The sequence below is a fragment of the Emydura macquarii genome, unplaced genomic scaffold (assembly GCF_026122565.2).
Source record: "Emydura macquarii macquarii isolate MOO-44397 ecotype Brisbane River unplaced genomic scaffold, CSIRO-AGI_Emac_v2 contig_2676, whole genome shotgun sequence".
Lineage (NCBI taxonomy): Eukaryota > Metazoa > Chordata > Testudines > Chelidae > Emydura > Emydura macquarii.
This window is the reverse complement of record NW_027132813.1, coordinates 23365227-23391941: the sequence shown is the minus strand read 5'-3', so window position 1 is coordinate 23391941 and position 26715 is coordinate 23365227. Positions and strand designations below refer to the sequence as shown.

At 40.7% G+C, this 26715-nt stretch overlaps 1 long non-coding RNA gene across 4 annotated transcripts in view; it reads left to right on the top strand.

Annotated features, from left to right (window-relative positions):
- Positions 1-23615, top strand: part of LOC137164534 (uncharacterized) — a 163331-nt gene extending 139716 nt beyond the window's left edge. For 3 of the 4 annotated variants that reach the window (XR_010923083.1, XR_010923084.1, XR_010923082.1), the window contains exons 3-5: positions 19671-19894; positions 20908-20977; positions 23089-23615. This is a non-coding gene — a long non-coding RNA (uncharacterized lncRNA). The remainder of the gene's footprint in view (positions 1-19670; positions 19895-20907; positions 20978-23088) is intronic. The other variant, XR_010923085.1, reaches the window with a different exon arrangement.
- The last annotated feature ends 3100 nt before the right edge of the window (positions 23616-26715 follow it).

The window sequence follows — 26715 nt, the reverse complement described above, 5'->3', positions numbered from 1 at the left end:
AGGTTTAACAAATGAGTTCTTGAAAAATACTGTGAGATCCTTGAATGAAAGCTGATAGACAAGAGTCAAGTGTTATACCAGACATATATTGTTAAAGACTAATTTGCATTGTTCTTTACTGTCTGTAATAGTAGCTACTAAAGTTAGTTGATATTGATCAAACTTTCTGATGGGATGTTCCATTGAACTGTTTCACACTGTCATATTTTATATTTCACCTGAATTTCTTTAACTTTGTGAAAGTTAAGATAGAAATTTAAAGGCAACAATAAAAGATCTTTAGGAATCAAACCAATCTCACAGTACTTTGATTGGTAGAGAAAAGGGAACAAACTCTTACAATTAGAATGCTTTTAGGCAAATTGGAATTATTTGCATGTGCAAATATATTGGTTAACACTGGGTGCCCAGTTAGGTGCATAAATACATTGAATACAGGTTTAAATAGATGGCCCTGCTTTTATTCCATCCACTTATTTTTGCACTTTCATTTAGCTGCATAATAAATTAGACTCTTGCCTAATTGCTTAATTGATTTTTATTGTCTTAAGTGTCACCTTTTGAAAGTAGCATAGTGCCCTGCTAGTGAAATTCCATGCTCAACAAGTAGGTTCATTTTCTTGTGTGCATGAAACAATGGTGAATCTTTCTGAAAATGTACCCCCAAATGATTCCACCGGAAATTAGCATGTTTCTGGGAACAGCTTAATTTGAAAACTAGATCAGAAAACTCTGTCTTCTTGATGCTTTTGTGAAAGTAAAGTGCTATTCACTATACCCAGCTTTTCTTTTGCTGGTTTTTCAGTGTTCATCAAGATTCAGGCACACAGCAAAGAAATGTGAACCTGAAAAACAACCAGCAAAGAAAAGTGACCTGTTTCGAAGGAGCAGAAGGAGCATTAGAAGAAAAAGAAGAACACACCTAGATGTGTCCTTTTTTTGTTCCGCAGACGGAACCAATGAAGTGGTTTGGGAGAGAGCTTTTTTTCCCCCGAGGGAGTGAACAGAAATGGTCATAAGGCACACACAGAGAGAATGAGTGAGTGAGAGAGAGAGATAGAGAGAGAGAGAGTACAGTGCACAGTGCTGCTGTTGCATGCAGAGGACTAAGACAGCTGAATTGCGCTGATACAGCCTTTTCATTAGCTGAAACAATTGCTTGGGCAAGAACAGCATGAGACTTCATGAAATGTTTTTGAACTCGGATTCCTGATAGGAGAGCATTACATAACTCCGTCTTTGTGAATGCTGGCATCCAGGAACATACAGAAAGACACAGCCAGAAGCACTGCACTCAGCTGCCCTTTTAAAAAAAAAAAAAAAAATCCAAGCCAAGCATTAAACAGACAAGCCTATCTTCTCCCTCCCCCAACCCCCACCAACCCCCAACAGAAGCCTGGTTTTCATCACAGATTAATAAACGAAGCTCTCCATCATTTTAATATGCTTCCCACAGCCTTTTGCTAAGGAATTAATGATGCTCCAATTCAACATTGCCACGGTGCATGAAATGTCTTTGGATGTCTGTTCACTTGAAGAAGTGCTGGGGGTGGAGGGTGGGAGCAGGGGCTTTGCAAGTGTGTCCAACTCCTAAAACTTTAGGCTGTGGTTTTGATTCAGCCATGAAACTGTCAGGGAGCCTTGGCTATGACTGTTTTTATAAAACTGAAGGAAACAAAGTCAATGTTGTATATTTCACTGTCTCCTGAAGTGATTATTTGTACCATTAGCTGTTAAGGAAATGTGCCTAAGTGCTTAGGAATTCTAATTAAGCAGGCTCAGCTGGAGTGAATAGCTGGAGGATTTCACAACGCCTTTTTGAAATCATATGCAGTCCAAGCAACCAGGGAAATTCTCTAAACTTTGGAGTTTTATCCTGGTGGACATATTCTTTTAACTCTTGATTTATTTTTAAATCAGTGGATTTTGCAGCCTGTATCATTTCACAATCCTGCTTTTGTTTGTTCCTCTTTTGACTTTTTTCTTCCAACTGCTCTTCGAAAAGATGCAGTCTCAGCTCAACAGGCAGAACTCTTTTTAGGTTTGTGGAAGTGGAGTTCATGGGGCTAACTTCCATTGAAGGCAGCTCTGATGGTGTTCTGCATGATTACATCAGGGATGAATTTAGCCCACTGCCTTTAACACAAGGGGCCGTATACTGCCCTCATCTATTGTAAAAACATGCAGCCCCACTGCATCTTTCTGGACGCAATTAAGAGAATTTGACCCATGAGAATGCAATAGTAAAGCAAATATTTAAAATATTCTGCCATTATAGTATTGCCTTGGTGGTATGTGTGCGACACAGAAAACAAGCTAAAACGTATCTGTATTTTGTAATTCTTTAACTTTTTGTTTTCATGGCAAACACTTCTGTTTTGCTTTTCACAGGTGCCAATGTTCCCTGTCTGTCTAATCTGCCCTCACCATGGTATCTAAGAGCTAACAAAAGTTACTTTAGCAGACCAGGGATTTGAGAGATTGTATTCTCTGTCCCTTTCTGGTTTACTTGGCTAGAAGGGTACGTGGGTCCTTTCACTTTACCTCCTTTTTCTCTTTTCTTCTTCTATCGTCAAGGAAGGAAACCCAGGCTATTCTTATGCAGTTGCTGAGAAAAAGCTATTGGAAAAGAGGCGGGATGCACTTCTCACTTTAACCACACAGAGACCTCTTGTCAGACTGGTGTTTTGAGGAAGGAAGAGTCAGAGCTGTGGATCAGTTGCCAAGAAAGCCTGATTTCCCCTCCATCTTCTCCTGAGTCTCACTCATGGCAAAGAGCACTGATGACTACAGCTGTCAGGCTAGATCATGGAAAGCTGTCAAGTGAGGTAGTTCCTGAGATATGGGGCCCAATCCAGTGTGGGCCCTGAAGAACAGGATCAGGGTCTTTAATTGGATCTGATATCAGGTAGCAAGCCAGTACACCACACTGAGCAGCATTAGGCTGGTGTCATCTTGTGGACCTATTTTCCTCAGAAGAGGGGCAACCAGATGTCGGCTCACGTGGAGCTTCTTCATGGTCACTGTTCTCCTGTTGTACGCTGTGTTGCAGTAGTTAAGTCAGGCACATAGTGGCTAGTCGTGCAATTGATGGGAAGGACTCCTAGCTAGCTGAAGGTGGTAGAAAGCATTCCTGGTCACTGGTGCCCTGTGGGGTATGTATTTGGAGTATTGTGTCCAGTTTTGGGCCCCCCACTACAAAAAGGATGTGGACAAGTTGGAGAGAGTCCAGCGGAGGGCAACAAAAATGATTAGAGGGCTGGAGCACAAGACTTATGAGGAGAGGCTGAGGGAAGTAGGCTTGTTTAGTCTGCAGAAGAGAAGAATGAGGGGAGATTTGATAGCAGCCTTTAACTACCTGAGAGGGGGTTCCAGGGAGGATGGAGCTAGGCTGTTCTCAGTGGTGGCAGATGACAGAACAAGGAGCAACGGTCTCAAATTGCAGTGGGGGAGATCTAGGTTGGACATTAGGAAAAAGTTTTTCACTAGGAGGGTGGTGAAGTACTGGAATGGGTTAGCTAGAGAGGTGGTAGAATCTCCATCTTTAGAGGTTTTTAAGCTGCGGCTTGACAAAACCCTGGCTGGGATTATTTAGCTGAGGTTAGTCCTGCTTTGAGCAGGGGGTTGGACTAGATGACCTTCTGAGGTCCCTTCCAACTCTATGATTCTATGTAGGAGTAGAAAAGGGGCCAGAAGAACCCCAATACTGCTTACCACTTCGATGATTAGAACAATGGTATTCAAATGGCAATGTTGTAACAGCATTATGTAAATCCAATCAACCTACAGAGCCATCGCTTCTATTGAAGCAGCTGATAAATACTGCAAAATTGCGGTCTCAAATTCTGAAAACAATGGGTTGAATTGTTTTCTGTTTCCCAGGATGTAACTTCTGTCTTTGAGATCTATTTTCTGTTAACTATAGTAACATTCTTCAAAGCCTCATCTGTTCAGTGCTGCGTGTAGAGATATGTGATGGAGATGGGGAGGCAATATTCTGTTCTGATCTATTCTATATAGGTACTTATATCGCACTCATCACCGTACTATCTGAGCTTTTTCCAGTAGTGCATTAACAATGTCACATACTTGTTCTCTCATCCTCTCCCCTGGGGAGAAGTGTATGTAGTGGAGTGTTTTGTTTTGGAATGTTTTAAACAGTATATAACTGTGACCATGGTTGCTGGAGGGGTTATACTGACAATTCTTAATCAGGGCAAACTGGAAAGAATAGGGCACATGATCCCCCAAACTGATGGTTTATTCAAGAACAGATTTCACCAAGTCAGTAACCAAACAGTTTCTATAATACCTAACTGATTACAAAGAAGCCAAAATATAGTTCTCTTAAAGCAATCCAGCCTTTGGCTCCCACTCAGACAGCCAAGTCTATATAGTGAGGGTTATTTAAAACATTATTCACCATATATAAAGTTCTACCAAGAGATCGGACACATTAACCACCAGGTCAATGAATATTTCAGATCTTACCCAAATACATGCTTACAGCCAATTGTTATTAACTTATCTAAGATTTATTTTAAAAAGGACATGAAAGAAAGTTACTGTGGTTAAAAGATCATAATACATACAGATATGAATAAAGTCCTTAGGTCAGTTTCATAGCAGAGATAGTGAGGCTGTTGATTTGTAAAAGTCCTTCTAGAATCAGTTCCAGAGGTTATAATCCAATAGGCAGTCAATGTGCAGAGTTTGTTCAAATTCTTCCATGAGCATTTTCAGGGATAATCCGGAGTAGACCTGGAGACCTCAGTCTTGCAATTTAAGACTTTCCCTGACAAAGCTTAAGCAGATCTGAGATAGTAAAGAGCAGGCCCTAAAGTCCCTTTATAGCTGAAGTCAGCTATTAAACCTCTTGGCATCAAATGATGAGAGCAGACATTACTTGGATGAAGAATAGGTAATGTACATTGTTGCTTTGAAGTAAATCTCTATTTCCTAGGCATACACTGGTAACTAGTTGCATTCATTAGCATAAGGCAATTAACCATTCAAACAGTGCATAGACAGTTTACTACAGATTTCAAAGAGAAATAAAGACAGTGAAATCATTACACCGCAAGTTCTATCTAAATGTTGATATTCCTTTATGATCTCTGAATCAATAGACTATAGTAATGAAATATTATAGACCGGAACAGAAGTTTAGCATCCACAAGTTAATTACATCACATTGTTAAACTTCTAACAAGATATAGGTACACAGACAAATACAATTAGTATCTGCCTCTGACTCTCTAACCATACAAGTCTACATTTCAAGAACTCTAGTCTATATAACATGGCTTTGCTAACTATATACAAGGAATGGCTCTGTTTACCATTTCCATACTCTTCTAATATGTCTTTATGTGTTGTTTTCAGGTCATGTAGCCTGTTAGCTGCTTAACCCTCACTGGTTCAGTGTCAGAATAACATGGATCATATATAGGTTTGTAAGAGAAGGCAAGGTCAAATAATCATAGAAATGTAGGGCTGAAAGAGACCTTGAGCAGTCAAAGGACTTGTGCTGAGGCAGGACCAAGTAAACCTAGACCATCCCTGATAGATGTTTGTCCAACCTATTCTTAAAGAACTCCAATGATGGGGATTCCACAACCTCCCTTGGAAACCTAGTCCAGAGTTTAATTACACTTAGAGCTAGAAAGTTTTTCCTAATATCTAAGTCAAATCTCCCTTGCTGCAGATTAAGCCCATTACTTCTTGTCCTACTTTCAGTGGACATGGAGAACAACTGATCTCAATGCTTTTTAATAATAGCCCTTTACATATTTGAAAGCTATTACCAGGTTCCCCCATAGTCTTCTTTTCTCAAGACAAAACATGCCCAATTTTTTAACCTTTCTTCATATGTCAGGTTTTTATAATTTTTGTTGCTGTCCTCTGGACTTTCTCTCCAATTTGTCCACATCTTTCCTAAAATGTGGCACACAGAATTGGACACTGTGTAGAGTGGAACAGTTACCTTCTGTGTCTTACATACAATATTCTGTTAATACACCCCAGAATGATATTAGCTTTTTTTGCAACTGCATCTCATTGTTGACTCATGTTCAATTTATGATCCACTATAAGCCCTAGATCCTCTTCAGCAGTACTAGCAGCTATCCTGTCATTCCCTGTTTTTAATAGTGCGTTTGATTTTTTCCTTACTAAGTATAGGACTTTGCATTTGTCTTTGCTGAACTTCATCTTGTTGATTTCAGACCAATTCTCCAAATTTAAAGGTCATTTTGAATTCTAGTCCTGTTCTAGAAAGTGCTTGCAACCTTTCCCGATTTGCTGTCAGCTGTACATTTTATAAACATACTCTCCACTCCATTATCCAAATAATTAATGAAACTATTGAATAGTACTGGACCCAGGACTGACCACCTGTTGTGGAACCCCATTAGATACATTTTCCCTGTCTGACAGTGAACCATTGATAATTACTTATTGAGTACAGTCTTTCAACCAGATGTACACTCACCTTATAATAATTTCATCTAGACCACATTTCCCTAATTTGCTTATGAGACTGTCACGTGAGATTGTCAAAAGTCTTACTAAAATCAAGATATATCATGTCTACTGCTTCCCCCATCCGCTAGATGTCAAAGAAGGAAATTAGGTTGGTTTGGCATGATTTTTTCATGACAAATCCATGCTGGCTATTCTTTATAATCCTATTATCCTCTAGGAGTGTACAAAGTGATTATTTAATAATTTTTTCCAGTATCTTTCCAGGTATTGAAGTTAGACTGATTAGTCTCTAATTTTCTGGGTTCTCTTTGTTCCCCTTTTTAAAGGTAAGTGCTATGTTTGCCCATCTCCAGACCTCTGGCACCTCCGTGAGTTCTTGAAGAAAATTTCTAACAGTTCTGAGATTGCTTCAGCTAGTTCCTTAAGTACTTTTAGATGAACTTCATCAGGCCCTGCCAACTTGAATATATCTAACTTATCTAAATATTCTTTAATGTGTTCTTTCCCTATTTTGGCTTGCATTTCTTCCTTCCCTTGTTGTTAATATTAATTGTGTTGGGTATTGGTCACCATTAAGCTTTTTAGTGAAGACTGAAGCAGAACACCGATTAAGCACCTCAGTGTTCTTGATGTCATCAGTTATTACCTCCCCTTCCCTGCTAAGTAGAGGACCTATGCTTTCCTTTGTCTTTCTCTTGCTTCTAATGTATTTAGAGCATCACTTCTTACTGCCTTTTATGTTCCTTGCTAAGTGTAATTCATTTTGTGCCTTAGCCTTTCTGATTTTGTCCCTATGTGTTTGCTATTCTTTTGTACTCCTCCTTAGTGATTTGTCCATTTTTCCACTTCTTGTAGGATTTGTTTTTGATTTTCAGATCATTAAAGAGCTCCTGATGGAGCTATACTGGCCTCTTAGTATTCTTCCTATCTTTCCTGTGTAATGACATCATTTGCAGTTGTGCCTTTAATATTGTCTCCTTGAGACACTGCCAGCTCTCCTGAACTTCTATATCTATCAAATTTTCTTCCCATGGGATCTTAGGTACCAGTTATCTGAATTTGTTAAACTCTGATTTTTTTTAAGTCCATTGCCCTTATTCTGCTATTCTCACCCTTTCCTTTCCATAGAAACATGAAATCTAGCATGAAAATCACTTTCACCCAAACTGCCATCCACCTTCAGATTCACAACCAATTCCTCCATGTTGGTTGAAATCAAGTTTAAAATGGCTGCCCCCCTGGATATTTTGACCAGATTCTGAAACATAAGCTATCTCCTATACATTCCAAGAATGTATTGGAAATTCTGTGTTTTGCAGTATTACTTTTTCAGCAGATGTCTGGATAGTTAAACTCCTCCATAACTACGAGGTTTTGTGTTTTAGAAAGGTCCTTTGGACTTGGAATGGAAGGTAGTGCGGTTTGTGATGGTCCTTAGTTCCTTGGGAGTTTGTTCCACAGTGTTTGTCTGGCTGCAGAGAAAGCTCCTTCTCCTTTGAGCACTCAGACTAGTTCTGTAGGAACTTTAGTTGAGATGGGATGCTGAGAAGTTTCTGGGTTGTTCTGAGTGCCCTCCGTCCCCATTTAAAGAAATAGGAATTGAGCCTTAATTCTCATTTCACGCAGTGGGGAATGATCAGTTTAGCACCTCTGAGACAGCAGGGGATCCAGCTCTGTGAAAAGTCCTCTGCAAAACAAGATTATATTCCATTGCATTTTCTCTTTGGAGAAGTTATATCACAGAACACAAGAATAGGTGATGTTCCAGGCGCACCATTTGGACCAACCTTATACAGGTGAAAACCTATTTCTTTACATTCCAGCCTGGGCCGGACTCGGCTAAGAAAGCCTATACTTGAATATTGGGGGCATCCATCACCACACCAAAGCAGGTGGGGGGAAGGTAGAAATAAACAAAGAAGCAAATCCACAAGCCCTATCTAAGGAAACCAGCATGGGGAAGAACAGGCACTAAAATGACAACTTAGCACACTGCCCAGGACAGGCTTTCCAAAATGGGTGAAGAAATTGCTGCTTTTTCTTGAATGTTCATTTTAATATCATCACAATCACCACCTCAACAGTTATATAGATTTCTCTGCTTTCATACTCTGTTGTTTGTATTGTAATGATGCAAAATTTTAAACCAACACAAGATACCCACTAACTCTCTCTGACTAATTTTTAATAAATATTGTTGCCTGGTAACCCAGCTATCTTCCAGCCCCCACTCATTCAGGTACAGTAAGTTTTGAGATTGAAACAGAAGCTGTTGTTAGATCTCCCAGTGGGATAGCATGGTGGTTTCATTTGTGCAGAAGGCTTTTCATAACTGTCTCATGTTTGGAGCACTCAGGAATGAATATGCTTCCTCTCCATGAATAACTGCTGAATTCCCGGTGGGAGCCATAAGATATATAAATAATGTTGTGATGTACAGTATCTCAAGATTTCAACCCTTAGAGTCCCTTAGCTAGCTAAGCACACATTTATAATACAGCGTGGTGACTGTGTTCTCTGGCTATGTATCAGCTGTTAGGCTGCATTTCCATCATCATAAATGAAACTGCATGAAGTGTAGTATGTTCTGTTCATTAACAAAAATTACTGTGTTTAAGAAAAACACACAAAACTCCCCAAATATGCAAAAAAACCTTAATTGCCTAAAGTCTCTCCATTTTTTTTTTAATCATTCACTTTTTGCCTTGTGGTCTAAAGTAAGGTGAACAATGAGCAGGGCCCAAGCATAATTTTTACGGGTCCAGTACAAATTTGTAACACTGGCCCCCTCCCACACACAGCCCATAATCTTTCATCCCATACATACAATCTCATAAGCTATGAAAATGTTTTTCCTCATGGTAATGGGGGTTGCAGCCTGGGTCGGGCCCCTTAGGGCCTCTGGGCCCCGGTAAAGAGTACCCTTCCTCCCCCCATGTGGGGGGCCCAGACAGTGAGAGATGATTGCTGAGAGAGAAACCCTTCTGTATATCCATGGTACTTATACAGGCCCCCTTACCATAGTATGGGAGCAATTCATAACCGCCAATGTATTCCCAGTGCTATTATCTGTACCATTTTACAGGTGGGAATTGAGACACACAGAGGCTTAGTGACTTGCCTGAGGTCACATAGGACAGACAGAGCAGGGACTTGAACTCAGGTGTCCCAAGTCGTAGACTAACCTAACAACTGAACAGTCTTCCCTTTCCAGGGCAACCACTGTAACTGCAGTAGGGTTGATTTGCCCTTTGAAAGTAGACTGTCAGTATTAATCTCAATAGAGCTTGTTCTAGCAAACCAGGACACCTCTGAAAAGCCATTCCTTTTGGGCCCCCTTGGTTACAAGACCCAAAATTCAATGTACCATCTTTGTCCCTTCACCAGTCTGTCATGTCAGTTGGGGTTTTCAGACCATTGGGGAAGGGTGGGGAGACCAGCCATGAATGTGATAAGTAGGGGGAGGCTTTAATTCTCTGGTGGGCTTATGTTACTATTACCACAAAGCTGTCAACCAGCATGAAGTAGCTTGGGCTTCATGTCACATGATATAGAGCATAAAAAATAAATATCACACTAGACTTTTTATCTGTTCTTAGTGCGGTGGGTTCCACAATCCAGGGCTGTCCTTGCAGCGCTAGGTGTGGCATTATTGAAGCATTGTGCCTGAGTTCATCAATACTCTACTCTGACGAGGAGTACTGTATTTGCTTTTAGGCCCAATTTTTGAAAAAGGGTTTGTGAGTTGGGGTACCTCAATTTTTTAGTGCCCAATTTAGGATTCCTTAAAAGTCTAATTTACAAAGAGTAGTGAGCATCAACTCTCTGAAAATTAGGGCCCTTTAAAGTGTCTCAAGGTAGGCAACCTAAAATTGAGGCCAGAATCACTGGTCACTTTTGAAAGTGTAAGCCCTAATACATAGAATAAAACTACACAGTTCCAATGGTAGTTCATTTAAGCTCATGGTGGGAGGGACCTGATAATGAAAAACCTGCATAAGAATGACATATTTTATAAGAGACATCTATTGTCTAAAGTGCGTCAGCCAAAGCTATTCAGCATCCGCCTAATACTTGAAAGAAAAATGTTATTTGAAACATCAAATCCTGCTTGTTGTTAACCCAACTGGACATTTGCTATTAATTTAAATGAAATCAGGATTTAAAGCAAAATCAATAATTTGACAAACTCACAGATTTAGGGTCTGAGCCTAATTTCAGTGAGAACTGAGGGTGCTTAACATCTTGCAAGATAGGCCCCTTGTCAGCTTGTTATAGTTCTTGTCAAGTGCCCCTTCTTGATCAATCATCAGACTGATGGGAGGAGAGCCAGCCACTAGCGCCTGTATGTTTTAAGCCTCCAGAGTCTGAAGAGCGCCCAGGCACTCTCCCTGCATTTGGGGTCCCTAAACACACTCTCATATGTGGCAACAATATAGCTTAGACCCTGCAGCCCAACTGCCTGGCCCCTGGGATGTACTTACTCCCCAGATGTCCCCTTTAGCTTAAATACACGCTCTGTCGGAACTCCATTCAAAGGTTGAACCTTTTGGTTTACCTCTTCAAGGGGTGCATGCTAAGGTATAACACAGAGCACATACACTCTGCGCATGGTTCTACAATCCTGTTGCTTTTTCTTTAATAGCATGAGAAATACACAGATCTATATAAGACTAAAGCCTATGCATATTTCCCTGCCTCAGTCTTCTCACCACTTTGGAGCATTTTGGGGATCCCTTGGGCTGTCCAGCATCCCTTTGTTGGAGTGGATGGTTTGTGTTCTGAAACATGAAGACTTTTCCCCACCCCAGTTCGGCTGCTCTGACTTTGGCTAGTCTGTCTTCCCCCCCCCCCCCCCCACCCTCCTTGCCTTCCCCCCATGACTACTTTTATAACCTTCTGCTTAGTCTCCTTATCTCTTTGTCATGCTTTGCTGCTTTCCACTGCTCCAAACACCAGCCCTACAGACCAGCTTGGTCACATTGGTTTCCCCACTCCGGCACCCTCCCCTACATAACAATTGTGTGATCAGAGTACCACTGTTAAGGTTGCTGACTGTTTACGGTCAGCCTTTTATCACCATCCACTGGAATTTCAGTCCAATGTGGAGTAAAGGGGCTACAGAGAAGGTAACTAGCCCTGACACTCAAAATAGAAATTGCTGCTTGATAAAGATGCAGAGAGTTCAGAATCATATACACAATTCATAAATTATATAGACAGATTCCCCAAATTGTCACATAGTTGCATTAAGGTAAAGATTTGATTAGAAATTATTTCTCAACAAGGTAGTGTCACAAACAGAAGTTTTATTCCTTCTGGTGTCATTTGGGATCAGATCAAACTGATTTGTGAGGAATCCTGCCGACTCATGTTGGAGAGGAAAGGAGTGAAAGGCCAGCCAAGGAAATCTATGACCGTCACTTTTGTGTTGTACTGTCACACTGATTTCCCTGACTAGAACAGAGACAGTTAACTGAGTTAGGGAGGAAACGGCCCATAATCACTGACCTCAATCTAAACATAATACAGAAGTAGAAAATAAATGCTTGGAGGAAAAACAAGCAAGATTCATCTAGAAGGAAGGCTGAAAATATTAAATTATCCCATATAACTTAAGAAGACTTAATAGAGAAAAAACACTGAGAAGACACCTATTGCACCAAAAACCTTTGTGACAAAGAGGAAGTACAGTGCAAGCTTTCTTCTGTGCTATTGGTAGTTGATAAATGTTTATGCTTCATTGCATATTGTAGGATTATTATTGCTGTGCATTTATATTTTTTGTATTACTAGTATAACAGAGGCATGAATCCCTAAAATGTAATAGATTCAAAGAGAAATATATCAGTTGTGCTAGGTTCATCTTCATATAAACAGGAAATTAAACTTTAAACTAGTGCTTGATATTTTAAATGTTTTTCACCTTTTCCAGGGGGGAGGGGTAAAAAAATTAAATATGGCTTACCTGCCTTCAGAGATCTGCTTCTGTCTCCAGCAGGGTGCCTCCTGCTGCCCTTTGCATACGCACTATCTTCTGCAGTATCCAGACCTATGTTGTATCTGACACAGCGGGAAGATAACCTGGTCTCTGATGGATCTAGAAAAAGTGGAAATTACATCCCTATATAGGGCAACATTTTGTAGGATTTTCTTTCACACAAAATCAGGGTCATTTTCTGGGTTTTGCAGAGAAGTGGAAATTTTGGTGGAAATTTGTAGCAATGTGCAGTAATGTTTGCGGAAACTTCTGCTTTTATTGATGAACCTAGTTCATTGTGTGTCTCTTTAGTTCTTCTCTGTGCTATAGCAGGAGACAGATCTCAATCCTTTATACAAAATTACAGAGGGGGATCTGGAAAGTCAAATTGTGACAGTGGACAAGCCAGAAATAGTAACTCATGGGGTTACACTTTTGATATAATTTTGTTAATTTAATTTAGCACATTTCTAAACTACAGAACTGTGGATTCAGTGCAGTGAAAATTCACACTGTTCCCTTTCACATTGTGTCCTCTATCCTCCTCTTTGCCAGGTAAGTTGGGAAGAGTTATGGGGAAGTGGAAAGGTAGTGGGGCTATGAGAAATGTTTTTACCAACTGGAGGCAGGAAGGGGCAGCAGAGTGAAGATGCAAAGTTCCTTCCCCTGATCGGGGCGTGGCATTTGGGAAGGGGCTTTTTACATCCACCTGTGGTATAGGATGCTCACAGAGGTGCAGAGTGCTCATTGATCTCAGTATGATAGTCCTCATAGAGATGAATAAAGCCTGAAAAAGCTCTGAGATGTGTGAACTGCTCCATTCATTTCAGTCTGTGTTTTCCTTTCCCCTTCCCAGTGCCAGTGCTTGCGAGCCAGTGGTTGGTTCATACTCTGAGCATGTCTGTTCTTAGCTCCCCACTCAAAGGGACAGGGTCTTTTCCAGATGCCAGCTCACATAGAGGTGGGGCAGGGAGAAGGGCTCAAGTCCCCTCAGAGGTCAGGAAGAATATGGGGCTGACAGTTCCTCTTGCCTGTAATCCCTTCCCCCCACTACCTCTGCCACTCACCCCCATGTCCCTCACCCATCAAAAATGTTGTAAGAATCTAACAGTTTTGTTACAGCTTCCTCATATGAGGTGCTCCTGTCTCAGGAACCTGTAAGCACACTCCGACCCATTGTTCAGGAAACATGATTACATTACCCTGTCTTTCACCTTCTTTGTAGTTAATCAGTGCTAACTGCTTAATCAATGCTGGCCCTCTGCTATGGTAATTCCCAAATAGAAAAGTAGCAACAGGCCCAGGAGTCATTCTCACATCTGAGCAGAGGACATGTAATTTATTATCTTTCAGAAAAGAGTTAAAGTCAACACTAAATCAGATGTACAAATCAGCAGGGCACATTTAATAAATGTATAAAACTCCCTTAACAGAAGTGGATAATTGCAACATACCTGCAGCTCCTTTTCAGATGTTTGCCAAGTGTGCGGCTCAAAATCATAGTGCATGGCTATTGCTCAGTCTCCTTGATCTACCTGCTACCATGACAGTAAGTTGTCCAGAAACTCTCTTGCCCTAGTGTTGCTGCACAAGTGCATTTCAATCTCTTTGGCTTGTGAGTTTTAGCAAGTACCATTTTTAAGAGCCAAACTTGGTCAATAACTTTTTCAATATTGCTTCCCAAAAGGGGCAGTGGGTGCCCCAGAGATAAATATCATGTGGCTGAGTTCATATGGGGGAGGATTAGCATCATGTACTTCTGGACAAGATATAGACTGGTTACAGAGCTTGCTTATACACACCAGATGTGTTCATCATAAGATCCTTTAATGCTCTTCCTGGTATGGCTGAGTTTAGTTTAAAGGAGGTATTTTACACACAATGCCACCTAGTGGCTGAACAGTATGATAATTTAACATTCCATTACATCTCCCCCTTTAAATTTTACTTTGCTACCTTTTACAATATTTACACTGTCACACATACTGAACTTCAAAGACAGTATCAGTCTGTAAAGTGTCTCTGAATCATACTGGTTTTCTAATTACGAGATCCAAACATGTAACAACTTGGTCATCTGGCTGTTCATTAGTTGCAATGACTGGCTCTGGTTAGTTTGGAATCATCGAGTCATGTTCTTCTTGTTTTGCATCTGCCATCTGTAGAATTTGCTATCTTTGATTGTTCTTTCTGAGGACCAAACTGCAAATGTCAATGGTTTCTGCTGAACTCTCCACTGTCAGTCTGGATCACAAATGATCTAGGCGCTGAACTCTTATACCTTGACAGCTGAATTGGCCATTCTTTTTCTCCATCCAATTTGACATAAGCACAGTCACCAAGTTCTAGCTGCAGTTCTCTAATTGAATGTCATCTGTCATCTGTTGTAAAAGAGTTCATAAGTTTTTTTTTTGCCTTTCTATCAGATTTATATTTTCTTCATGTCTAGACACTTTGGAGGCATGTACTTTTCCAAAGTTTGAACAGTAATTCTGAGTTGTGTTCACATCAGGAGTTGTGCTGGACTATATTCAGTAGCCACTGCTGGTGTTAATCTGTAACGCAGAAGACCAAGGAATGAGTCTTCCTCCTGCAGGATTTTTTTGGCTGTCTGTACAGCTTTTTCAGTCTCTCCATTAATTTGTGGGTAATGTACTAGTAATGTGATCAAAATCAGAATGACTTAAATTCTGCTGCAGTGTGTTGTGGTCCATTGTCCGTCACTAGTTATTGTGGAATACCAAAGTGAAAAAGTACACTTCAGTTTCTCGATAACACTGTCATATTATGTCTCTCAAATACATTATTTCTGAATACCTGGAAAATAGTCCACAGCGACCAGGTAATGAAATCCTGGGAATTTGCATTAATCTGCAGCAAGTCTCTTCCAAGATCTCTCTGGTGGAGATGTTTGTACACTGTATGGTTCAACATTATCTCTCAGATTAATCTGTACTGGTCTCCTTTCAAAAGTCCAGTATTGTCAAATCCTCTGTTGAGTTTTTCCACTTTTTTCACTAGGCCCATCATGGTTGCCATGCTGCAGCAGAGAAGGTTGTTGGTCTTTGGATGTTGTTTCTGTGATGAACTGCCCCATGCAGTTCAGAATATCTCCAGGGATAGTCAGAGCTATGTCAGGTGACTTCCTTTCTGGGAGGGGTTGAAGGTGATAGTCATCTCAGAAGGGATTTACAGTGATGTCAACTCCTGAGTCAATTTTAAAGTCAATAATCTTGGCAGAAATATTCAATTTCACTCTCCAGGCAGGTTCTACATCATTCCAAGTGACAGTTCCCAAAAACAATGGCTCTTGATATGAGTCACCTCCCTGACAGCTTTGGTGCAGCAAACAGCTGTAAAATATCCATATTTCATGCCTGTATTACACCATGCACCTCTCTCTGGAAGTGCATCATCTCTTGGGATATGACTTTTTCTTTACCTTGTGCATGTAGGCTGGAATTTGTCCCTTTTACCTGAGGAGTTCTCTCTCCTTGCCTCAGAGATCTTATGATAATGACTTTTAGCACTCATGCTGCATCTGCTTCTAAGCTAGTTTCTTGTTTTTCAAGTTTGGCAAGTTGCTCTTGGTTTTGCTGTCTCACCAGCTCAGTCTCCTTTGCTATTTGAATAGCTGTGGCTAGGGTTAAATCTCTCATCAGTTGTAGCTGCTGTGAAAGATTTTTATCTGTTAACCCAATAACCAGCCTGTTACTGATATTTTCATGTTTTGCATTTCCAAAATCTCAGTTTTCAGCCACTGTGTCCAGAACCCTTGTAAAACATTCAATGTTTCCCCCAGTTCATGAATTCTTTGGTGAATACATTCTCTTTCAGTATGTATTCATAGCCAGAACCCTATCTTAGTCATCTTTGTGATTGTCTTCAGTAAAGTCAAAGAATTTAAAGATATGCTCTGCCTACTTCCTCATAGCATAATTTAAATAAGATACCCATATATCTCTAGTTACTTTGTGGAGCTTGGTAGCAATGAGAAATCTTGTTTCTAGTCTGTCTGTTCTGAAGTTCTGTCAAAACTGAAGTTCTGTGGTGTATTGTGGTACATTGTTGATGAGATCTTGCAACCTTTGTTGCTGTGTTCCTTTTTTATGCAACCGTTGTTGCTTTGTTCTGTCTGTCTCTGTTCTTAGGTTACTCCTGACACCATGTTGTATTCTCCTACCAAATATTGACTGGTTGCAGAGCTTGTTTATATAAACCAGATGTGTTTATCATAAGATTCTTTCTTTCTTTCTTCCATCCATCCACCCACCAGTCTGGCTATAGACTCTCTATGATGACTGTGTGGAGGGACTATGTAGCTCAGAACTGGTAGCCATGGGGTAGCAATGGGGAGTGGAATACAGGGTGCTTGTGATGATGTGCATGGTCAAGTTCAATAGCTGACTTAGTGGGTTGTGGCTGGGTGGGTGGTCTTTTGAAAGAGGCCAGTGCCAGCCCACTACAGGTCTTGTAGATGGCAGATAGGAATATAGTTCACCCAGTTAGGATACTTACTCACATAACTATAAACTAGTGAGCATTAGATGGCATGGTACATAGATGATTGTTGCTGGCTTAACCACCTGTTGCCAGTACAGAGCTGAGGGAAGAGAAGATACACCAATGCACACAGTGTCCTCTCAACCTCTTGGTCACACCACGATGTGACTTTTGGGAACGAGAACAGGGAGACAGTACCTGTGAGTTGTGTTAGTGACTCAAATGGTGTACAAGGTGCACTGTATGGCTGTTTATGCTGTGTGTGTGGGAATTTTTGTGAAGGCCTAAACTTTTGGTGGAGCCAGACCCTGTATAGTTTTAATCTAACTCTGCATTTCAAGAAGTGAGTGAGCTGTTGTATAAAGATAAGTCATTATTAGATCATTCAGCAGAAGATCCACAAATTGGAAAATAGAGAGTATGAGGAAAAGAGATGAAAAGTCTAACTTTATAGTGTTAAGAAAAGAAAGGCATTGTTCTATGGACCCCATACCTTTGTGTTATTTTTGCAAATGACAGCTGTTTCCAGTGTAATTCATCTTTGTAAATATTCCCTTGTAAATATTGAGGCCATGAGACTGATTAGTGTAAATCAGCCTGGGCCCATTGAAGACAATGTGGCCCCCGGTTGATTATTATAATTTTTATTTTCTGGGGTAATCTAAATTTAACCTTCCACTGATTCAGGTACAAACCTCAAATCATAAGTTAACCCCAATTGTGTACTTAAAAGAAATCTAATTTGAAGCCGAACTTTCAAATGCTGTAGAGCAATAATACAGTGATATCAATGACTAACTAGTGCTGTTTTGTTTACTAACAGCCTAACACAGTAGTGGAATAGTCAGTAAGTGATGGCTTTATTATACTACATCTAAAAAGTAAGCGCCTACATATATTTTGAATAAATCATAAATACCTGAGTTGATTGTTTAAAATGAAAATGTTAATTGTTTCTTTTCCCCAGCAGGGGACCCTCAGGCTTCTAATATAATCAGAGAACATAGCTCTTCATTCCATGGCTGTCTGTCCCCAATGTGTGTTTTTTTCCCCTAACCCCTCCCCTACTTCCCTCTGCCATTGCATCACTCTCCTTACAGCTGGGAGGGCAGAATTTACAATCTTTTCTAAACCTGCTGTTAATTTGCTCTGGTAGGGTTGAAACTCTGAGGTGCCACGTGTCTCCAACGAGCAGCTGGAGCTCTCAGCAGTGCATGGCAAGCGTTCATTCAGCACCTTGCAGGACTGAGCCCTAACCCAGAGATCAAGCTGAACAAATTCATAAGGCACCTGGTCTACAGTGAGCTAGGGAGCAGGAGACCTATGGTTGTTCCCAAAGTAAGAGCATGGTTGTAGGCTATCTTGCCAGCATGCCACAGGCCAGCAACACAGCTTTTAAATAACCATATTTCAAATACCTGTAACAATTCAAAACAGGGTGTCCCCCAAATATGTGAAGTCTGCAGGATCTCTGATGAATTTTACCTTATATATATTTATTTATATATACACACACACACAGAGTATTGTGCTGAAATTACACAAAATAGCTTTTCACTCTCTTTATTTCTAAAGACTCTCTTGAGTCAGGGGGGGATTACTCCGCTCTTTGTGTCAGTTGATCTGTAAATTCCCAGTATTATTAAGAATTCCAAACAGCTATTTCATATCAAACTGCTTTCTATTAAAGCCCAGTCCCACTGGGAGATAATGCTTTGCCACCTTCAAGTGATTATAAACGGTATCCTTTTTCTAGGAGTTTGAATATTTGCTAAAGGAAGCTTGAAGGTACAACTCGAGTCTGGGATTGAGTCCAGATGTACATTTGGAGCTGGCTAAAATGTAAAGTCCCATTTTTTATTGCACATGCCATTCAGGGTGCACAACCAAGTGTGAGCAAAGCAAGCAGCTGCCATGACAACAGCAAGTTTAATTTGGTGCTAAGGGTTTTGATTCTGGACTGAGAAAGAGACTATTTGTCTTGGCAGTCATCTTGTTAGCCATAAAAGTTTTAAAGACAGCATCCCATCTTCACCACAGGGCAGGAAATAGGGACATGGATAACTGTGAGCTCCTTCAGAGACCAAAGAATCTAATTATTCTCATGGCTGTTGTTCTGACATAACCGTAAAAATAAAGTACTTTAGTAATATATCCATTTATTCCCTATGTGGTAAGCACATGCAGTAATAAATAATAAATCCTTAGCAAATAACATCTTTGAAGTACTGTATAACTGCCAGCTATCTTTTTATAAGGAACATATCATTTTCAGGAATATAAGGCATAGTGAAATTAAGAGACTTGCACAAAATCACACAAGAAGTTAGTCTCCAAGCCAAGTTTAGGAGTAAGGAGCTCTTGTCTTCCAATCTGATGCTGAGTCCGCAACTTCATGTGGCTGATCATAAATGATGTCCCCGTGCACTGTACTGTACTTGGCACAACCAGCTCATTTGAATGGGAGAAGAAAAACACCAGAATACAGGCTGGGAATATTCATTTCTAGATTGCTTTAAGAAGGCTGGAAGTCATGGTTGATAGCATAAACAGAAGGTCAAACCAAGAATATTTGCGATTATGATAGATCAATCCATTCCTCGAAGTCAGACTCTTGAAACTTAAGTTGACAAAGTACTTCATTTTTTAGAATTTTGACTTTTTGGGTGACTTCACATTATCACATGTTCTACCATTTCAGCTGTCACCATGAGGAATGAACAAACTGACATGAGTATATTTTGCAGTATTTCCGATCTACTGAAGCTGGAAGTAAGAAGCACCACAAGCCTCAAGAGCAAATCTGATCTTTCAGGATTTCCCACTCTGCGTCTAAACCAAAGAGGCTTGAATATGTTCAGCTGCATATAAGCCACGCTTTTGAGTGCTCATCCAAAATGAACAGAACTGGTGAATGGACTTGAGGTACAAATCAAAGGGATGGAAGTCACTTCACCACCTTGAAGGGCAGTGGGGGCAGGAAAGTCTGGGTTATTCTGAGTTCATATGATTGCTCACCCTGGAGTTACCTGGGCTCTTTTCTGTCTATTTTACCTTTATGTTTGCAGATGTCACCATGCTACACTGAGGAAAGGGTTTTATATAGTAGACATACGTAAGGTTGGGGATAATGGAATCTTTCCCTCCAGCCTGAAGTCAGAATTAAAAGTACTTGGGTTATCTGCTGGGTTGTAGTAGTAACCAAAGAAACCAGCCCTAGGCAGAGTTTGTAATGATGGGTTTGAGATTGGTGGTCTCATTAATTTGGCTTCCTCATCTGTCCACACGATATCACTCTTGTGGCCTGCTGTCACACACCCTTCCCCTACCCCGCACGATATCAAAGAGAGAATTGCTACAGGGTACAGCTCCATGACACAGAGGGAGTGAGTGACATACCACGGTACAATCCAGTCTAATAAGTGGTTGTGTCACCCCTGCCTGTAACTTGGGGTGCCCTTTACAATGTCTTGCTGCTCACAAACAGCCTCCAGCATGTAAGTCACTCCCAGTTATATCTATGTGTGCATTACAGCCAGCCAGCTGTACCTTGGCTCATACCAGCCTTAAAGTTTACCACAGGGTGACCCCATCACACTCCTAGTCTCAGATTTCCTCCCCATAAATATATGTCATCTACTGCCCAGCTCTCTGCTGGACAGTGCAAATATACTGAGTCCGTTATTCCTTTAAGGGAATATTATGCACCAATTTGTTACCCCAAATGGAATTACTCAGACACTTCAACTCGAACACCCAGATTAGATAAAACAATAAAACAAGTTTATTAACTACAAAGAGGTGGAGTTTAAATGAGTACAAGTAATGAGGCATGAAAGTCAGAAATGGTACAAAAAAAATAAAGATATGTTTACTAATGCCTAACTTAACAGACTATATTAGATTCAAGCAAAGTTTCTCATCTCATGCTCCAGCAGATTATTGCCCGATCTTCCAGGTCAAGACCCATCTCCCAGAGTCCAATGCCTGCTTCCTCTGTCTCTCCAGGTAAAATTAATGTGATAGGCAGGGAGAGAGAAAGGGGTCCCTTGGGGTGTTTGTCCCTCCTTTTTATAGTGTCAGTCCCCTTCTTGAAAGACTTTTCCAGCTGAGATCCTGGAGATAAAGTGTCTATGTGGAAGGATAGTCCCTTCTGTTTTTTTCACCTGTTTGAACATCCTTTGTCTTCTCTTCCTGCTTGATGACTCTGTTTACTGCTTAAATGAAAATTCCTTTGTTTAGGACAGTCCTGTTTGCCACCTTCTGCCTGGACAGGACTGTGGGGTTTGGAACATGTGTTAACACCACACAGGGGAATCTTATTACTTCACGTACAATGTTGCCACACACATTTTACCAGGACAAAAATGGCCAGCAAATTATGAGTTTTCAAATGATACCTTAGAAGATATGCCATGTACAAAAATTATTATTCCCATAGTGTGTACGGTATGAACACAGGGGTACATTCTGTCACAGTGTGAGAAACTACTGGATAGCCTCCCTCTCTGAGCAGTGGAACAATACCAGATCTGCTTCTGTTAAAGCCCTGAATGCTTTGGACAGGAATGGCCCTTCACAAATTTTGAGTAGGCCTGAATTTGTGACAGAGTGACCTGTGATTACAGGCTGTTTAAACCTGTTTCATCAGCCCCTTTGTCTAACAACTCCCATTGACTTTAATGGGAGTTGGGTCAGGTCCCTGGAGAGCTAAACTTGGATCATCCCTCTCTTCATCCTCTCCTGTTCCTGATGGACTTTTTCAAATGTTCTCCAATTAATAAAAGAAAATGTTGTTTACGATAGCCATGTGTGGGTCAATTCTTCTGCTGCTGCTATTTTAAACCCTTTCTGAATGGCAGCACTTAAGTCCTGATCCATAGCCCACTCATGTCAATGGAAAGACTCCCATTGGCTGCAGTGGGCTTTGGGTCAGTCCCTTGAAAAGTTCCTTCCGGTTTGGGAGATATTGCGTTTCTTGTAGCTTTCACCATTTCAGATGTAGGGAATATTGCCAGAACCTATTGTATTTGTAAACACTGGAATGAGCTACTTAAGTGTACCTGCTGTATGCTGCTGCCTTGTGATATCAGATGGACGTTACCACTGGTCTCAGCACCCACAATGGCATAAGGAATTCAATGGCTTAAGTGTGCCAAAGCCTGAGCAAATACGACAATGTCTGTGCCCTTTCCCTGCATCCCAAAGCATAACATGTAGCACATATTAGGACACTTCCCTCCAGGGGAGACTGGGAGCTAGTTATTATCACACCACTGCTGCTGCAAGGTGCTAACAGATTAGCAACAGGTCTTGGGGTCCTGTAGTTGAAGAATTTAAACCTTATTTCCACTGATAGCTGCTCTGTCTGCACTGTAACTGTTTTCTGTTATCTGAGAATGGCATTTCAGGAAACTGCCTCAGGTTTAGAGTTAGACTGAGGGGAGAAGTTTCCCCATTCCACTTTAAGTGTGGATAAGACACTTAAGAAGAAGCAGAAAGTTTGTTTTTCCCTGTTTCATCTGTCATCAGTTTGGCCCAACTGGGTGACATCTTTAGGCAGTTCATACAGGACTAGACTGTGCCTTGTCCTTTCATGTGTACTGGAGGAGTGGGGGGAAGGGAGCAAGGCGCTCACTCCAGACCCCTCCACAGGGGTCAAGCAGAATTGCCATTGTTGCATTCACCTGGGCACTGCTAGTGTCACTAAGTTACAAACTCTATGGATCAGATACTGGAATGATTCTATTGAAGTCAAAAAGACCTGTGCTGAAAGTCTGGCTCTTTGTGTTTTATGGAGTGTTTGTACACTATGGCTCTGTAGTGAAGAAAAACAGAGGCATGTGAATTCTGGGAGCTTGGATGCAGGCCCTGGTTCTCAGAAGAGGATTCAGTTTTGTGGCTGTGAATTTTAGACTAGAAAGAGCTCACAATAGGTTTCATGCTCTTTCTGGATCCAGTGCTGTCACCTCCCCCTCCCCGTTCCCAATTTTCTGTACTATGAATGAGGAAGGAATCTTTAGAATCTGGTATTTCATTTAACAATATCCACATGGAAAGAAATATCCAGTTAACATCTGGACCAGCAATTCTCCTGAGGTTCTTTTTTTTTCTTTCAGACTGTTAATTTTACTGCCAAATACTCAGCGGCACCAGCCTGTTTGTTCCTGTGCAGTAATTTCTGGCTACAGACAAGGACACAATACAACACTTTATACTTGGGAATGGAATACTGTAAAATCCAGAAGAGGCCTAAGGCCATGTATAACTTTAGCATTTTCTAAGGGTCTGTGTGGTTTTGATTTATAGTTTGTAAGCTTTACTTTCTCCTGTTGCCTGTTTATTGGAATTAGAAATCCACACATGACCAATAAAAATTCGATTGCAGGTGGACCTTTGTCTATGGTGAGGCTCTGCCTCCAGCTTCAAGTAACATTTTCTGTTGTTGTGCTTTTTTTATCCTTTCCCACTTCTGCAAATTCGGGAAGAACTGCACTTGAAGAATGGATTATGTTTTTAGACTGCGCTCTCTTACCACTGAATGAGAAAGATTGTTGGAAAATAAAATCAGGCAAATGAAATTGCATTTTGCATGAGTTTGCAAAATAATGATCACTTGCATTCATAACTCTTTGCAAAAAATAAACTGAACAAAGATACTTAAATAACAGTAATAGAAGTCTCAATGGCATAAGATGCTAAGGATGAAGGGCTACATTATTTTTTTCAGTTACATCACTCAAAATAAACTGGGAGTAACTCCATTGAGTTCAATGGACTAAAAACTTCATTTAAATCCGTGGAGTCCCTCCAGATTTACACTGGTATAACTGAGAACAAATTTTGGCCATGAATGCTTAGTGCCTACATTTTCCTGGCTTTTGTTAATCTACATAGCAACTTTAAGCCCTGATCCAGTAATAAGATCCAGAAAGAGGACCTCTCTGAGTCTTAATGGGATCTCTACCCGCTCCTACACATCCTCCCATAGGATCATGACCTTAATGACATTTAAAATATTGTAATGTACATTTCATGTTCATGGCAATTAACTGATTGCACTTGTTTTCTTTCAAAGGACATAGATATATAATGAGAGAGAGAATGTACACATTGTATTTCATAGATTTTTAAGGCCAGAAAGGACCATTATGATAATCCAGTGTGACCTCCTGTATAATACAAGCCATAGAACTTCATACAGTAAGTCCTGAATAAGTCCCATAGTTTCTGCTTGAGTTATCATTTATCATTTCAGCTAACATAACTCAATAGACATTTTTGAAACAAGGCCAAAAAAGGCAAAATGTTTTTTTTTAAAACAGTGGCACATGCAAGAAAATTATCTCGAGCCGTAAAGGGATAAAAAGACCTTAAGCTTATGTTGTGGTTTAAAACTGGATACTAGACATCAAAACAAAAGAAATACATTGATTTTCCTCTAGTTTAATTGACAATTATTTAGAAAACAGAATTGTAGAGTCAGGTATCCAAAACTAACCAGATGATAACATCATTAAATTATCTGGCTCGTATTCAGTACCAATCTCAGAACTAAACTTAATCTTGAACAATGTTTGCCACAGGGTAGCTGGTCCCTGTGGATAGACTAAACCCAGCTCCCATGGACCAGAGGAGGTGAGTCCAATCCAGCCAATTAAAGCCACTTGGGTCTATAAAGGGCTGTCGCTGGGCAGAAAGAGGAAATTGATTGAGACCGACTCTGCCTGGGGAAGGAAAGCTATGGTGGAGTGAGCTAATTCCTGTAGTAGGTCCCTAGGAGCAAGGGGGCCAGGTATTCAGGGAGATAGCCCCGAGGCTCCTGCCCCACAGAGGGAGCAGAGCTGGTTAGAACTGGGAACCTGCCAGGGTATGTCCACACTGCAGTTAGACAACCACGGCTGGCCCGTGCCGGCTGACTCAGTCTTGCAGGGCTTGGGCTAAGGAGCTGTTTAACTGGTGTGCAGACATTTGGGCTTGGGCTGCAGCCCAAGCTCTGGGATCCTCCCACCTTGCAGGGTTCTAGATCCCAGGCTCCAGCCCCAGCCTAAATGTCTACACCACAATTAAACAGCCACTTAGCCAGAGTCCGTCAGCCTGAGTCAGCTGGCATGGGCCAGCCATAGGTATATAACTGCAGTGTAAGCATATCCCCAGAGACCCTGCAGAGGGGTGAAGTGGAAATCTAAAAGTAAGGACTAAGTTATGAGACTTTTTCTGTTTGTTTACTTGCTTCTGTTAAGAAAATAAACCTCCTTGAAAAAGACTGAGGGGTAGAGCACACATTAGATCTGGGGAGTAGCCCTGCCCAATGACAATTATCAGCTTCCTTTTTTTCTGGCGTTATTCGTATTGTGATAATATAGCTAACAAATTCAGTGTTAATCACGCTGCATTACCAATGAGCTTTGTTATCAAGATCGCCAGGAGAGTTGGTCAAAAGTTTCCCATCAAAATATATTTTTGGTGGAAAATGGTTTTCTGTAAAATGGAAATTTTTATGGGGAAAAAAATGATTTCCTGACCAGTTTTGTTAAGTATCCCAACTAGTCAACTGCATAGAAAAAAAATCTTTAGCTTCATCACTGGAAAATGGAAGTCCTAAAGACAAAAACTCCGCCCATAAAGGAATAGTTTTGTTGTCCAAGCCTATGTAATTTAGAAAGAAAGCCTTTGGTGTGGGAGGGCTAGGACACCCTACCTCAACAACATCTTCAGAGAGGCAGGGTCCTCCTGCAGAGGCCAGAATTATTTCCCGTCAAAACAAAACAAAAAACTAGTTACTGTGCTAGTCTGCCCAAATTCATTTTGGGGGTAAATGGGATTACATGATCCATGATAAAAGGGTGGACTTTCAATGCATCTATCTCTGCTCCTTGTTCAACTCTGTCTCTTATAAAATTGCTGATTTAAAATTGTGTTAGTCACAGCATCTGTTAGGGATGCAATTGACAGGAAAATAAGAGCTAAATATAGGAATGCAATGTTATTGCATAATACAGACTTTACAAACACCTGTAGCACTAAATTTTAAGTATACAGTAGAAGCAAAACAGAGTGAGTTTGCCTGAATCAGTCTGCTTCAACCTACTATTAAGGAGTGGAATGTTTTCAAAAGACCATCTCTCCTTAAAGAAATGCCTCGGTACATTCAGTCCTTGATCCAGCAAAGCACATAAACACACGATTAACTTTAAGCAAGTAAATAGAAATGGGACTAATCATGTATTTTAACGTTAAGCTTATACTTAATAGTTTGCTGAATCAGGGCCTATCAGATTAGCAAAGGGATCCTGATAGTTTACCATTTTACATATTAGATGACATATCATCATGCATATAGGTTCTTGTTTGTTGGACTTATATTAAATTTGATGTAAATTAAATGATTTTGAAATTTTCCAGCTGAATGGATAGTATTGGAGACTTAAGCCCTCCATCTATCCAAAGATCAGGTAATAAGGGGCAGCAATTCCTTGGTACTGTGCCTCAGCTATGACAGAGAGGTGCCAACTTCTATGTATGAAAGCAAGTCACGCCCCATGTTTCTAATCTTTTGACCTCTCTCCACAGATGGTCTTCAAGGAAATATGGACACCTGTCTACTGGCACCTGCATTGAGCCCATCAACTCTTTTCACCTAGGTCACTAAACAGCTATTAGATCATAACAAAACTTTTTGTCAGTACCAACCCAGACTGGATTAGAACCAGATGTGAAAGTTTCTAAATCCTGTTATCAATACT